Raw genomic sequence first — 13,073 nt, 5'->3', positions numbered from 1 at the left:
GTGTACCTAATAAAGTGGCCAGTGAGTGTATATGTACACATGTGTTTTTTTTTTGTTTTTTTTTCTTCTCAGTTTTGCACTATTTGGTATAGTTTCCACTTTATAGTGGTCTGAATATGTTATATTTTTTTGTATTTCACTTTTTACGTTTTCACTTCACCTTTGGTATTGATTTATATTCTAAATGAATTTTCTTCACATTATATATATATATGTATGTATATATATATATATATATATATATATATTTTCACTTCAGATTTTCACCTTTTTATTGTATAATCCTGCGGGATAGTTTTGTGATAAAAGCTGTATTCATACATATTGAGGTTTTTCTCACCTCGTGTCTCTAGTGCATATGGTATCATACACTTATGTGTATAACACTTATATTTTTTATTATTTATTATTTTTTATTTCTCATATATATATTTTTTGTTTTTCGTGTCTATAATGGTCTGGATTGGGCTAATTGTGCACTGATGCGTTACTGTCTTGTGAATATTATACTTTATATCTTGTTCAGCGGTGCATATAATATTGCATTGGTTCATAGCGTATAGATCTCCTGTATTGTTGTTGGAGATGCGCCTTTGGATTTGTTTTTGATTCCAGTTGCTAGATTGCACCGCCAGATGGGTAGAACGCATATCCTGAGACGATGGATGCGTCATCTTTAGGTGCCGCTGTATTGTCTGGGCGGTCCGATGACTTCACCTGTTGTTCTGGTGATCAGCTCTGGGAGATCATCAGTGCGCATGTCCTACACATTGAGATAACCGGCGTGCCACTTCCGGCGCCGTTTGATGACGTGTGCGGTTCAGTGACGTCACCAGTTGTTCTGGGTGAGCCGCACCGCCATTTTGGCGCCGTTTATTGACGCGAACTCCGGGTCCCGTTGTGATGACATGCGCCATCTATGATGACTCTCCACAGCTGTGATGGGGTGATATAAGGGAGAGTGGGACAGAACATGCCATCACAGCCCCCCGACGAAGCCTACGCGAAACGCGCGTAGGGGCTACACGTGTGGCATACTAATTAGCTATGGGTAAGCGGTTTTGAACAGGTTTTTCATTATGTGGCCTCCAGACTAAGATTTTGAGCTATTATGTTGTGATGGTCTATTACTGTGAGGGGGTCACTTTGTGGGATTTTCTGGATATCTGAAAGAAAGACTTTAAGCACTGGCACTTTACTTATCTCTGCATATCCATTATACACATTCCATTGCTGTTAGTATTGCTACATGTGTGTTTTTTCTGTACCTGAATTCCTTATCATATGGAGCTCTTTTATTATGTGACCTGTCTTTATGTACTTCATTGCCTATATTATTAACTTTTCAGAATAAAACTATTTTTTATATTTTCCTTGGTGGATGTCTTTACTCCATGTGTTTTTGTATACAAAGTATTGGGAGTTTTTCCACAGCTAGTGCATGTTATGGGGTGGTCACCATGGGTCAGGGCCACCTATAATTATATGTTCACTGCCCTTGAAATCTTGTTTGCTATTATCATTGTCTGTGTTTTCACAGTTTCCATCTTGGGACAGATGGACTTTCGCGAGCGCAAGAAAGCGTGGCGCACACAACTCGACAGAGTATTTGATGAGGGTTCAGGTGCTGCTAATGATTGTAAATCCAAAAATGGTGGAGAACTTTTTAAAAAATATAAGGAACTGTTGCTCAAAAGAGCCCGTCTATGGTGGAACAAAGCATTCCTGGAGAAGTATATTACGTGTGGTCTGATTCCGAGAGGACTAAGAGTTCAAGTCTTCCCTTCTTTTCCTGTAAATGAGGAGGTTTTTATTAAATCATGGGAAGATGCAGCATCATTGTGTTCAAAAACATTTATGGAATTATTAGCGAAATCTAATCAATCTAAAATGGAGGAACTAGATGAAGAACTCAAGGTAGTTCAGGATGAGATGAATCAACAACTCACTCCAGAGGAAGTGTTGAGATATAAAAATGAATTAGATGTAGAGTCACTCAAATGGGAAAAGGAGATAGTACAGAATAAGACAAAGAAATATCAGCGTGATGTGGCTGATTCACAAAATGGTCGGATGTATAGGTGGAATAACAAAAATAATTCAGCTTTTAGATCACGGTCTAGAACACGTTCTGTCTCCTTTTCATCTGTCTCATCGACTGAGGAAAGACCTCAGGGTTCTGACCATTCAAAAATTCCGTGGGACAGAAGAGACTTTTTCAAGGACCCTCGGTTGGGTAGTTTTAAGAACATTTCTAAACGTAAAAATTTATCCTCTCCTCTTGCTGATAAAAAAGCTAAAACTAATGCCTTGCAAGTAATTAACTTGTCACCACATATTCTAACTAAAACACAGATAGAAGTTCTTGAGTTGGGTTTGTATTTTTCTCCACGTAACAATTTCAATTTCTTCACAGCGCTAAAAGATTTACACCTATTTTCCCGTAAGCTGGTGTTGAAAAAGCTTCACTCCAGAAATTCTGATGATTTGGGAGGGGTAATATCAGAACAAGAGGCCCTGGAAGTATTGGAGGAATTGGAGAGAGAGTCTACTACTGGTATTTCAGGTATCTCTTTTCCTCAAGTCTGCCCCAGATCTACCACATTCCCTCCCTTGTCTATTTGTCCACAGGTGGAGATCTTCACACGATTGGTGGTGGAGGATTTCCGTAAAATTAAGAACAATGGAGCTAGAGATAATTTATCTTACCAACAAAGGAAGGCTCTTAATGACCTGAGAAAACTGGGTGACGTAGTCATTAAACCAGCGGACAAGGGGGGGAATGTGGTGGTCTGGCCGGTAGAGAAATATGAGAGGGAAGCATTCAGACAGCTCAAAGATAAGGAAACATATGCCCAACTTACAACAAATCCGCTTGTCTCCTTTAAGGGTGCTTTGGTTAATATTTTGGAGATTGCACATGAGAGAGGAATCATCTCTAAGAAAATCCCTGATGGGCTGTCTGTAAGGTTCCCTGTTGTGCCCACGTTCTATCTGTTACCCAAGGTCCACAAAGACTCTATCTCACCTCCTGGGCGTCCTATTGTCTCTGGCATAGGAGGGCTATGCGACCCAATATGTAAATTTATTGAATATTATCTTAAACCACAGGTGGAGACTTTGCCCTCCTATGTCAGAGACACTATGGACGTCCTGAAACGTGTTGATGGACTGTTCCTCGAACCCGATATGCTATTTGTGGTAGCAGATGTAGAGTCTCTGTATACGAGCATTTCTCATGAAGATGGTATACGAGCTACTCAATTTTATCTTGAGGCAAGTAATTTGGATGCTGACCTGAGGGGACTGGTGTTGGAGTTGTTGCGGTTCATTCTTACCCATAATTTCTTTACATTCAAGGATAGATATTACTTACAAACGCGTGGTACCGCAATGGGAGCGGCATGTGCGCCCTCGTATGCAAACCTCTTTCTCGGTTTTTGGGAGAGGGGTTTGTTTTGCGACGGCGCACATGCCTCTCCCAATATACTTGGATGGTTCCGCTTTATAGACGACATATTGTTTATATGGCAGGGTACCACTGATGAACTACACTCATTTATGGGGGTCTGAATCGCAACGACTCCAACATCAGGCTTACCTACAATTTCCATCATGAGAAGATATCCTTTTTAGATATTGAGCTCAGGGTGCATTCTGATGGTTCTGTTCATACAGACATGTTTCGTAAAGAAACTGCAGTTAATGCATTACTACATGCCTCGTCTGCACACCTGGGCTCAACCATTAAGGCTATCCCAGTAGGCCAATTTCTCCGGGCCCGGAGGATTTGTTCATCGGACAGCCTATTTGAGCGGCAGGCCATTGACCTTGGGGACAGATTTCAAGAGCGTGGGTACAGCAGGCGGAGTATTAAGAGAGGCTATACTAGAGCGAGGAAATCCGAGAGAAGGAATCTCTTAGTCCCACGGAATAAGAAAAAGGAATGTGATGCCGGGTTAAGGTTTATTTCTACATTAAACCAACAGTGGGAAACAATGCGGATGATTCTTAAAAAGCATTGGCCGATACTTATGACAGACCAAACTCTCAGTAAAAATTTACCAGTGGTGCCTCAAATGAAGGCCCGTCGTAGTCGAAATCTTAAAGACATGCTAGTGAATAGTCACTATGTGACTAGGCCCCCATCCTTATTTGGAAATGCAGATAGGAGGAAGGGGTTTTTTCCATGTAAAAATTGTCTGGCATGTAAAAACCATGTACGGGCCACATCATTCACATCTTCGGACGGCTCTAAAACCTTTAACATCAACATGTTCATTACATGTACAACTACACATGTTGTTTACTACGCAAAGTGCAAGTGTAACCTAATATATGTAGGATTAACATCACGTGAGTTACGAGTAAGGACACGTGAACACGTTAGGGACATTATGGCCGCCCGTGATGTGGATGATGTTGGTGGACTCAAGTCGCTTCCCCGGCACTTCAAACTGAGACATAACTGTAATCCAAATGACTTGCAGATATATGGGATTGACTGTATCCAATTGGGTATTAGAGGTGGGGATGCGGTGCGATTCCTCACCCAGAGAGAATGCAAGTGGATTGCAGTTCTGGACACTGTAACACCGAAAGGCTTAAACGAGCAAATTAGTTTTTCCTCCTTTTTATAACATTTGTGTTTTTTGGTTTTATTTTTATTTTGTATGTTCTGTGTCTTTTATAGTTTATTGCCATATGAGAATGAGTATCTGTGAGCATCCTCCCTCTTGGACCCCTGACATCGAGCAACGGTTTCGGGAAGAAGACTTTCAAACATGTTAGAGCGCCTGGATCATATATTCACGACCTTTCTATATATATATGTACACATGTTTTTTTTTTTTTTTTTCTTCTCAGTTTTGCACTATTTGGTATAGTTTCCACTTTATAGTGGTCTGAATATGTTATATTTTTTTGTATTTCACTTTTTACGTTTTCACTTCACCTTGGGTATTGATTTATATTCTAATTAGCTATGGGTAAGCGGTTTTGAACAGGTTTTTCATTATGTGGCCTCCAGACTAAGATTTTGAGCTATTATGTTGTGATGGTCTATTACTGTGAGGGGGTCACTTTGTGGGATTTTCTGGATATCTGAAAGAAAGACTTTAAGCACTGGCACTTTACTTATCTCTGCATATCCATTATACACATTCCATCGCTGTTAGTATTGCTACATGTGTGTTTTTTCTGTACCTGAATTCCTTATCATATGGAGCTCTTTTATTATGTGACCCGTCTTTATGTACTTCATTGCCTATATTATTAACTTTTCAGAATAAAACTATTTTTTATATTTTCCTTGGTGGATGTCTTTACTCCATGTGTTTTTGTATACAAAGTATTGGGAGTTTTTCCACAGCTAGTGCATGTTATGGGGTGGTCACCATGGGTCAGGGCCACCTATAATTATATGTTCACTGCCCTTGAAATCTTGTTTGCTATTATCATTGTCTGTGTTTTCACAGTTTCCATCTTGGGACAGATGGACTTTCGCGAGCGCGAGAAAGCGTGGCGCACACAACTCGACAGAGTATTTGATGAGGGTTCAGGTGCTGCTAATGATTGTAAATCCAAAAATGGTGGAGAACTTTTTAAAAAATATAAGGAACTGTTGCTCAAAAGAGCCCATCTATGGTGGAACAAAGCATTCCTGGAGAAGTATATTACGTGTGGTCTGATTCCGAGAGGACTAAGAGTTCAAGTCTTCCCTTCCTTTCCTGTAAATGAGGAGGTTTTTATTAAATCATGGGAAGATGCAGCATCATTGTGTTCAAAAACATTTATGGAATTATTAGCGAAATCTAATCAATCTAAAATGGAGGAACTAGATGAAGAACTCAAGGTAGTTCAGGATGAGATGAATCAACAACTCACTCCAGAGGAAGTGTTAAGATATAAAAATGAATTAGATGTAGAGTCACTCAAATGGGAAAAGGAGATAGTACAGAATAAGACAAAGAAATATCAGCGTGATGTGGCTGATTCACAAAATGGTCGGATGTATAGGTGGAATAACAAAAATAATTCAGCTTTTAGATCACGGTCTAGAACACGTTCTGTCTCCTTTTCATCTGTCTCATCGACTGAGGAAAGACCTCAGGGTTCTGACCATTCAAAAATTCCGTGGGACAGAAGAGACTTTTTCAAGGACCCTCGGTCGGGTAGTTTTAAGAACATTTCTAAACGTAAAAATTTATCCTCTCCTCCTGCTGATAAAAAAGCTAAAACTAATGCCTTGCAGGTAATTAACTTGTCACCACATATTCTAACTAAAACGAAGATAGAAGTTCTTGAGTTGGGTTTGTCTTTTTCTCCATGTAACAATTTCAATTTCTTCACAGCGCTAAAAGATTTACACCTATTTTCCCGTAAGCTGGTGTTGAAAAAGCTTCACTCCAGAAATTCTGATGATTTGGGAGGGGTAATATCAGAACAAGAGGCCCTGGAAGTATTGGAGGAATTGGAGAGAGAGTCTACTGCTGGTATTTCAGGTATCTCTTTTCCTCAAGTCTGCCCCAGATCTACCACATTCCCTCCCTTGTCTATTTGTCCACAGGTGGAGATCTTCACACGATTGGTGGTGGAGGATTTCCGTAAAATTAAGAACAATGGAGCTAGAGATAATTTATCTTACCAACAAAGGAAGGCTCTTAATGACCTGAGAAAACTGGGTGACGTAGTCATTAAACCAGCGGACAAGGGGGGGAATGTGGTGGTCTGGCCGGTAGAGAAATATGAGAGGGAAGCATTCAGACAGCTCAAAGATAAGGAAACATATGCCCAACTTACAACAAATCCGCTTGTCTCCTTTAAGGCCTCTTTCACACATCAGGTTTTCTGCTTCAGGCGCGATCCGGCGCTTTTGACTAAAACCGGATCCGTCGAAATGCAATGCCGGATCCGGTTTCCCCCCCATTGACTTGCATTAGAGCCGGATCGAGCCGGATGGCCATGCGTTTCATCCGATTTTCGCCGGATCCGGCAATGTGACGCGATCCGGCGTCTGGAAAAGACGGTGACTGTAACGTTTTTTGTATCCGTCGAAAAAGCCGGACACGCCGGATCCGGCGTGTCCGGCTTTTTCATACAATGAAAGCCTATGAGCGCCGCAATGCGCCGGATCCGTTTTTTTTGGTCTGAGCATGCTCAGTAGCTCTGCCCACAGGACATATATAAAAGCAAGACAATGGGACCCTCAGCCACACCCAACATGCCACCCAAGCCAAGAACCAGGAGCAGGAGAAGGCAGCAGACATCTGCAGCAGCAGCACCATCAGCACCACCCCAAATGGAGCAGCATGCTGAACAACGGGAGGGGAGTCCAGCAGCAGATGAGAGACGGTAATTATCAAATCCCCCATTCCTCCAAACTAGGGCTATGGAATATCAAGATATTCATTGGCCCTTTGTTTCTCTTTATTCAACAGCCGCCCAATAGATGCAGCAGCAGCAGCAGCAGCAGCAATGGCAGCAGCAGAAACACCACCCACAGCCATGGAGTCTGGCCATGAGGAAGACAGCACATCTTCTGGGAGCCCTCCCTCGCATCGTCAGCGTTTGACGGTAAGTTTTTATTTCCAAAATCCATCATCTCTGTAATATATGTGTATTCATTGCCTTTTATTTCAAAACAGGAATCACAAGATGAAGAGGAGCTCCCAGAAGAAGAAGGAAGGGGTGGACAGACACTTGGAGTGGGCTCACAATTGGTAAGTTTTTTGCATCAAACGCAGAAACACAACATCACACTACACACAACACATAGAAAACAATGTTCTGCAGACCACACACAGCAAACAAATGCCTACATCCAAAGACATAACATTTTTTGTTTTCTTCTCTAGTCTTCCCAATCTGGTGCTCGGCCAAGAGGTCCTCGCAGTGCCTCCCAGGGTCGTCGGCGACAGCAACGCGGCGGTCACCAGCGTGTAAGTATAAATATTTTTGTTTTGTTTTTTTTGCACTTTTTATTTCATTTCTTTTGTGGAGGCTAATTATGTTATTTTTGTCTTTTTCTTTAACAGCCTTCACAGCGTGCTCCCGACTCTGACGGTGAGGATGGAGGGATTGATGTCGACCGCCTCATCGATCTCGTCAGAGAAAGGGAGCCGCTCTGGAATATGGCTGACCGACGCCACGCTGACCTGATTGTTACCCGACGACTCTGGGAGGAAATCTGTTCGCTCCTTGTGGACCGCTGGGAGGACCTCGAAGCTCGGGCCCAGATTAAAGAGCGTAAGTATATACAGTACCGGTTGCTTGATTTAAACCTGTGTTTCCCAAACTCCAGTCCTCGTGGTCCCCACGGATCATGTGTTCAGGATTTCTATTTACTTTGGAAATCCTGAAAACATGACCCCTGGGGACCATGAGGACTGGAGTTTGGGAAACACTGATGTTGTATACTAACCACTTTGTCCTTTCTCGTTTCAGGGGAGAGAATTGTGAAGCGGTGGCGGTCTGTGAGGGATCGTTTCAAGAAGGAGTTCAATAAAGAGATGCGGGCCCCGAGTGGATCTGGAGGACGCAGGAGCAAGTACAAGTACGCACGAGCCCTGTCGTTCCTCCGGGAGACAATGCTCACCAGAAGGTAAATATTACACACCACATGTGACAAAAAAATGTTTAGATGTAACTTTTTTTTTCAGCCAGGGCCATACCATGTCACTATTTTAATTGTTTTTTTTTCTCTTTATTCCACAGCACGGTGAGCAGCACTCGGGAGCCTGCACGATTGGACCCTTCTGAGGCGATCCCTGAGGAGACCGGCACCGAGGGAGACTTCGACCTCCCCGGTACATCTGCACCTTCCCAGCCTTCCCACACATTCGACCCATCAGTCCCATCCACCAGCACAGGAGCATCGTGGCCGCCTACATTACATGAAGCTGCTGGTGAGGAGATCGCTTTCCCTTTACCCCACCCTTCTGCCCCTGCCACCTCTAGTACACCTGCGGGTACTGGGCGGCAGCGGCAGAGGGGTCAGGAAAAGACTTATGCGCCAGAGTTCTTGCATCTGAATGCATCTTTCCAGAACTGTCTAAAAGTCTTGTCAGAGCAAATCTCCGCAGGCTATCAGCAGATCAACTCCAGCATTCTGGAGGTGAAGACACTTCTGCAAACCATGCATTCAGAAGCAAGATCTTCGCCAAACCACACCTTTTTCAGGTCTGTTGTGGAGCGCATGGAAACGCTCTCTCCTGCCCAGCAGATGCATGTAATGCATTCATGCCACGCTGCTCTCCAGCAAGTTACCTCCCAACCTCCTCCTCCCACCACAGTAGTTCCTCCACCTGCACCCCCTCCAGCCACTTTCCATCCTCCCCCTCCTATTACATCTACACCCCCTCCAGCCACTTTCCATCCTCCCCCTCCTATTACATCTACACCCCCTCCAGCCACTTTCCATCCTCCCCCTCCTATTACATACCATCCACCTCCCCAGCACCATCCACCTCCCCAGCACCATCAACCTCCACAGCACCAGCAACCTCCCAAGTACCAGCAACCTCCCCAGTACCAGCAACCTCCCCAGTACCAGCAACCTCCCCAGTACCTGCAAACTCCCCAGTACCAGCAACCTCCCCAGTACCAGACATCTCCCCACTTCCAGCAACCTGCCCCGTACCAGACATCTCCCCACTTCCAGCAACCTGCCCCGTACCAGACATCTCCCCACTTCCAGCAACCTGCCCCGTACCAGACATCTCCCCACTTCCAGCAACCTGCCCTGTACCAAACTCCTTCCCCATACAACTTGCCATCAACATCATCTGTTCCTACAGTCCCTGCCCAACCCTCCACTCCACCACCCACCACCTCTTCTGCTTCCCACATGTCCACCCATTCTGTAGTTTTTTCCACACCTTCACCTCTAACTGTTCCTTCCCCACCACGATCCCAGTCCTCTCTCCACACTCCCAGTGTCGAAGTGTCCCGCAGCCCCTACAGCAGTATTTCCACCACACACTACACAGATTTATAATGTGTGTATTTAAATAAAAATGACCAGTTTTATGGTTTCAGTTTTATAGTTTCAAAGCTTTATTAAACAAGTTTATTAAAATTTTAAAAAAGTTTACTAAAAAAAACATTTTTCAATAAAAGTTAAATTATTTTACACTGGTTGTCTGTCATTTCTTTCTGCGGCGAAAAAGGTTAAATACAGGGTATTTAAAAGGTGAAATGGTATTCAAAACTAGGTATATAACTGTGGGTCAATTTTAGCTTTTTGCCACAGTTGTGTTCCTGGTTGTGTTGGAAGCAAAGTATTTCACCTAAAAAGTTGTGTTTATTGTTGGTGATTTCCTAACAATGTACACAACTTTTGTTAAAAGGTGAAATACTTTGCATAAAACACAACCAGGTACACACCTGTGGCCTAAAGCTAAAAATAGAGACCATGACAAGATAGCCAACTTTGGTTGGCAAAGGTATATACTGTTGGTACAGAAGGTACACAAGTTTGGTTGGGCACAAATCTTTCACACTCTGTCATCCTGCCAGTGTACTCTGCCTTGAGGTGACATAAAGTATAGTGCAAAATTGTCCCTCATTACTGAAACCGTCACAGAACTTCTAGTGGTAATGTCATGGTAATCTTGCAAGGTGGTTTCTTCAGAGGTGTCCTCAATGGAAATGGGTTCCTTGCAGATAACAAAATTGTGGAGTACCACGCACGCTTTGATCACCTCGTCCACAGTTTCTGTCTTGAGGTTGATCGCAGTCAATAGGACCCGCCATTTGGCTGTCAGAATACCAAAGGTACATTCAACCATTCTTCTTGCTCTTGTGAGGCGGTAATTAAAAATGCGTTTTGGTCTTGTCAATCCTCTGCTAGAGTACGGTTTCAAAAGGTGTTCTGACAGCTGGAAGGCTTCATCCCCTACACAGACAAATGGCATAGGTGGACCAGATGTTTGCGGCAGCGGTCTAGGTGGTGGGAACTGGAAGGTGTTTCCATACAGTTTACGCCCCATGGCAGACAGTTTGAAAACTTGAGAGTCATTGGAGCGGCCATAGGCCCCAATATCAACCGCAATAAATTTGTATTCCGCGTCAGCGATGGCCATGAGGACAATTGAAAAATGTTTCTTGTAATTGAAATATTCCGATCCCGATCCAGCTGGCTTTACAATGCGGATATGTTTCCCGTCCACAGCGCCCAAGCAGTTGGGAAACTGACATATCTGTTGAAACTTGTCAGCAATTTCAATCCACCTCTCTGTTGTGGGCTCTGGTAAAAACTCTTCAGCTAAGGAGTCCCACAGTGCACGGCATGTGTACTTCACTATTCCAGATATGGTGGAAATCCCGAGTCTGTACTGGAAATGCAGTGACGAAAGGGATTCTCCAGTTGCAAGAAATCTGTGGGGAATTAAAAAACAATAAATTAGTTTTAAATCACAGCATTACATACCAAAACTGAGCTATAACACTTGGAGATACAAACTACCACCAACAAGATTGCAGTGAAAGTGTGCTCTGATGCGATCACATCCAATAAATGTGGCTTACCTTAAAGTCACCATCAGACGCTCTGTGGGTGAAACAGAGAAGCGGCAATAGGTGTCCGCTTTTCTTATGAGGTGTGCAATGCGCTCCACCAAGTAATCAAAATTCTCCATTTTCATCCTAACATATCCAAAAAATTTATCCGGGTTTCGTCGAAGGTCCATGCAGAGTGTAGAATAGACCCCACGCGTCATTCTCTTGGCTGTGATGGGGTGGATCCACAAACGTCGTCTACGATGCCTGATGCGCTGCTGTCTCGCTCTCTCCTTCTCCAGAACAATCACCCTCAAACGATTCGCCTCCGCTATAAAATCCGCCAAATTCTTCAAAATATTTCCAATGACAACATCCATCTTCGCCAATAACTTGCTCTTCTCTCCAACCTGCACTTTCTCCTCTACAACCTGTCAAAGAAGGGCTGTAGGAACATGCTATATATAGTTTTCCAGTAGCCAATCCCGTTCGGAAGGCCACAAGGGTCAATTTTAAAAACCGGATCCGGCGTAATCCGTCGAAAAACGGATGAACCGGATGAGACGGATCCGGTTTTGTCTGTCAAGAAAAAGACGGATCCGGCAGAAAACCGGATCCGTCACATCCGGTTTTACTAAACATTTGCCGGATCCGGCGTTCCGGCACGACGCCGGATCGCGCCTGACGCCGAAAACCTGAAGTGTGAAAGTAGCCTAAGGGTGCTTTGGTTAATATTTTGGAGATTGCACATGAGAGAGGAATCATCTCTAAGAAAATCCTTGATGGGCTGTCTGTAAGGTTCCCTGTTGTGCCCACGTTCTATCTGTTACCCAAGGTCCACAAAGACTCTATCTCACCTCCTGGGCGTCCTATTGTCTCTGGCATAGGAGGGCTATGCGACCCAATATGTAAATTTATTGAATATTATCTTAAACCACAGGTGGAGACTTTGCCCTCCTATGTCAGAGACACTATGGACGTCCTGAAACGTGTTGATGGACTGTTCCTCGAACCCGATATGCTATTTGTGGTAGCAGATGTAGAGTCTCTGTATACGAGCATTTCTCATGAAGATGGTATACGAGCTACTCAATTTTATCTTGAGGCAAGTAATTTGGATGCTGACCTGAGGGGACTGGTGTTGGAGTTGTTGCGGTTCATTCTTACCCATAATTTCTTTACATTCAAGGATAGATATTACTTACAAACGCGTGGTACCGCAATGGGAGCGGCATGTGCGCCCTCGTATGCAAACCTCTTTCTCGGTTTTTGGGAGAGGGGTTTGTTTTGCGACGGCGCACATGCCTCTCCCAATATACTTGGATGGTTCCGCTTTATAGACGACATATTGTTTATATGGCAGGGTACCACTGATGAACTACACTCATTTATGGGGGGTCTGAATCGCAACGACTCCAACATCAGGCTTACCTACAATTTCCATCATGAGAAGATATCCTTTTTAGATATTGAGCTCAGGGTGCATTCTGATGGTTCTGTTCATACAGACATGTTTCGTAAAGAAACTGCAGTTAATGCATTACTACATGCCTCGTCTGCACACCTGGGCTCAA

The 13,073-nt window shown here is 43.7% G+C and overlaps 1 long non-coding RNA gene across 1 annotated transcript in view; it reads left to right on the top strand.

Annotated features, from left to right (window-relative positions):
- LOC141057930 (uncharacterized) overlaps positions 1 to 5,310 on the top strand; it is a 31,648-nt gene extending 26,338 nt beyond the window's left edge. Inside the window, exons 4-5 of the long non-coding RNA XR_012222049.1 lie at positions 2,417 to 2,566; positions 4,694 to 5,310. This is a non-coding gene — a long non-coding RNA (uncharacterized lncRNA). The remainder of the gene's footprint in view (positions 1 to 2,416; positions 2,567 to 4,693) is intronic.
- The last annotated feature ends 7,763 nt before the right edge of the window (positions 5,311 to 13,073 follow it).

Source organism: Dendrobates tinctorius, unplaced genomic scaffold, assembly GCF_039654945.1.
Source record: "Dendrobates tinctorius isolate UK_male_01 unplaced genomic scaffold, ASM3965494v1 ptg000205l, whole genome shotgun sequence".
In the NCBI taxonomy this organism is placed as follows: Eukaryota; Metazoa; Chordata; class Amphibia; order Anura; family Dendrobatidae; genus Dendrobates; species Dendrobates tinctorius.
Note: the sequence above shows the minus strand (reverse complement) of the source record. Positions and strands in the feature narration are given on the sequence as shown.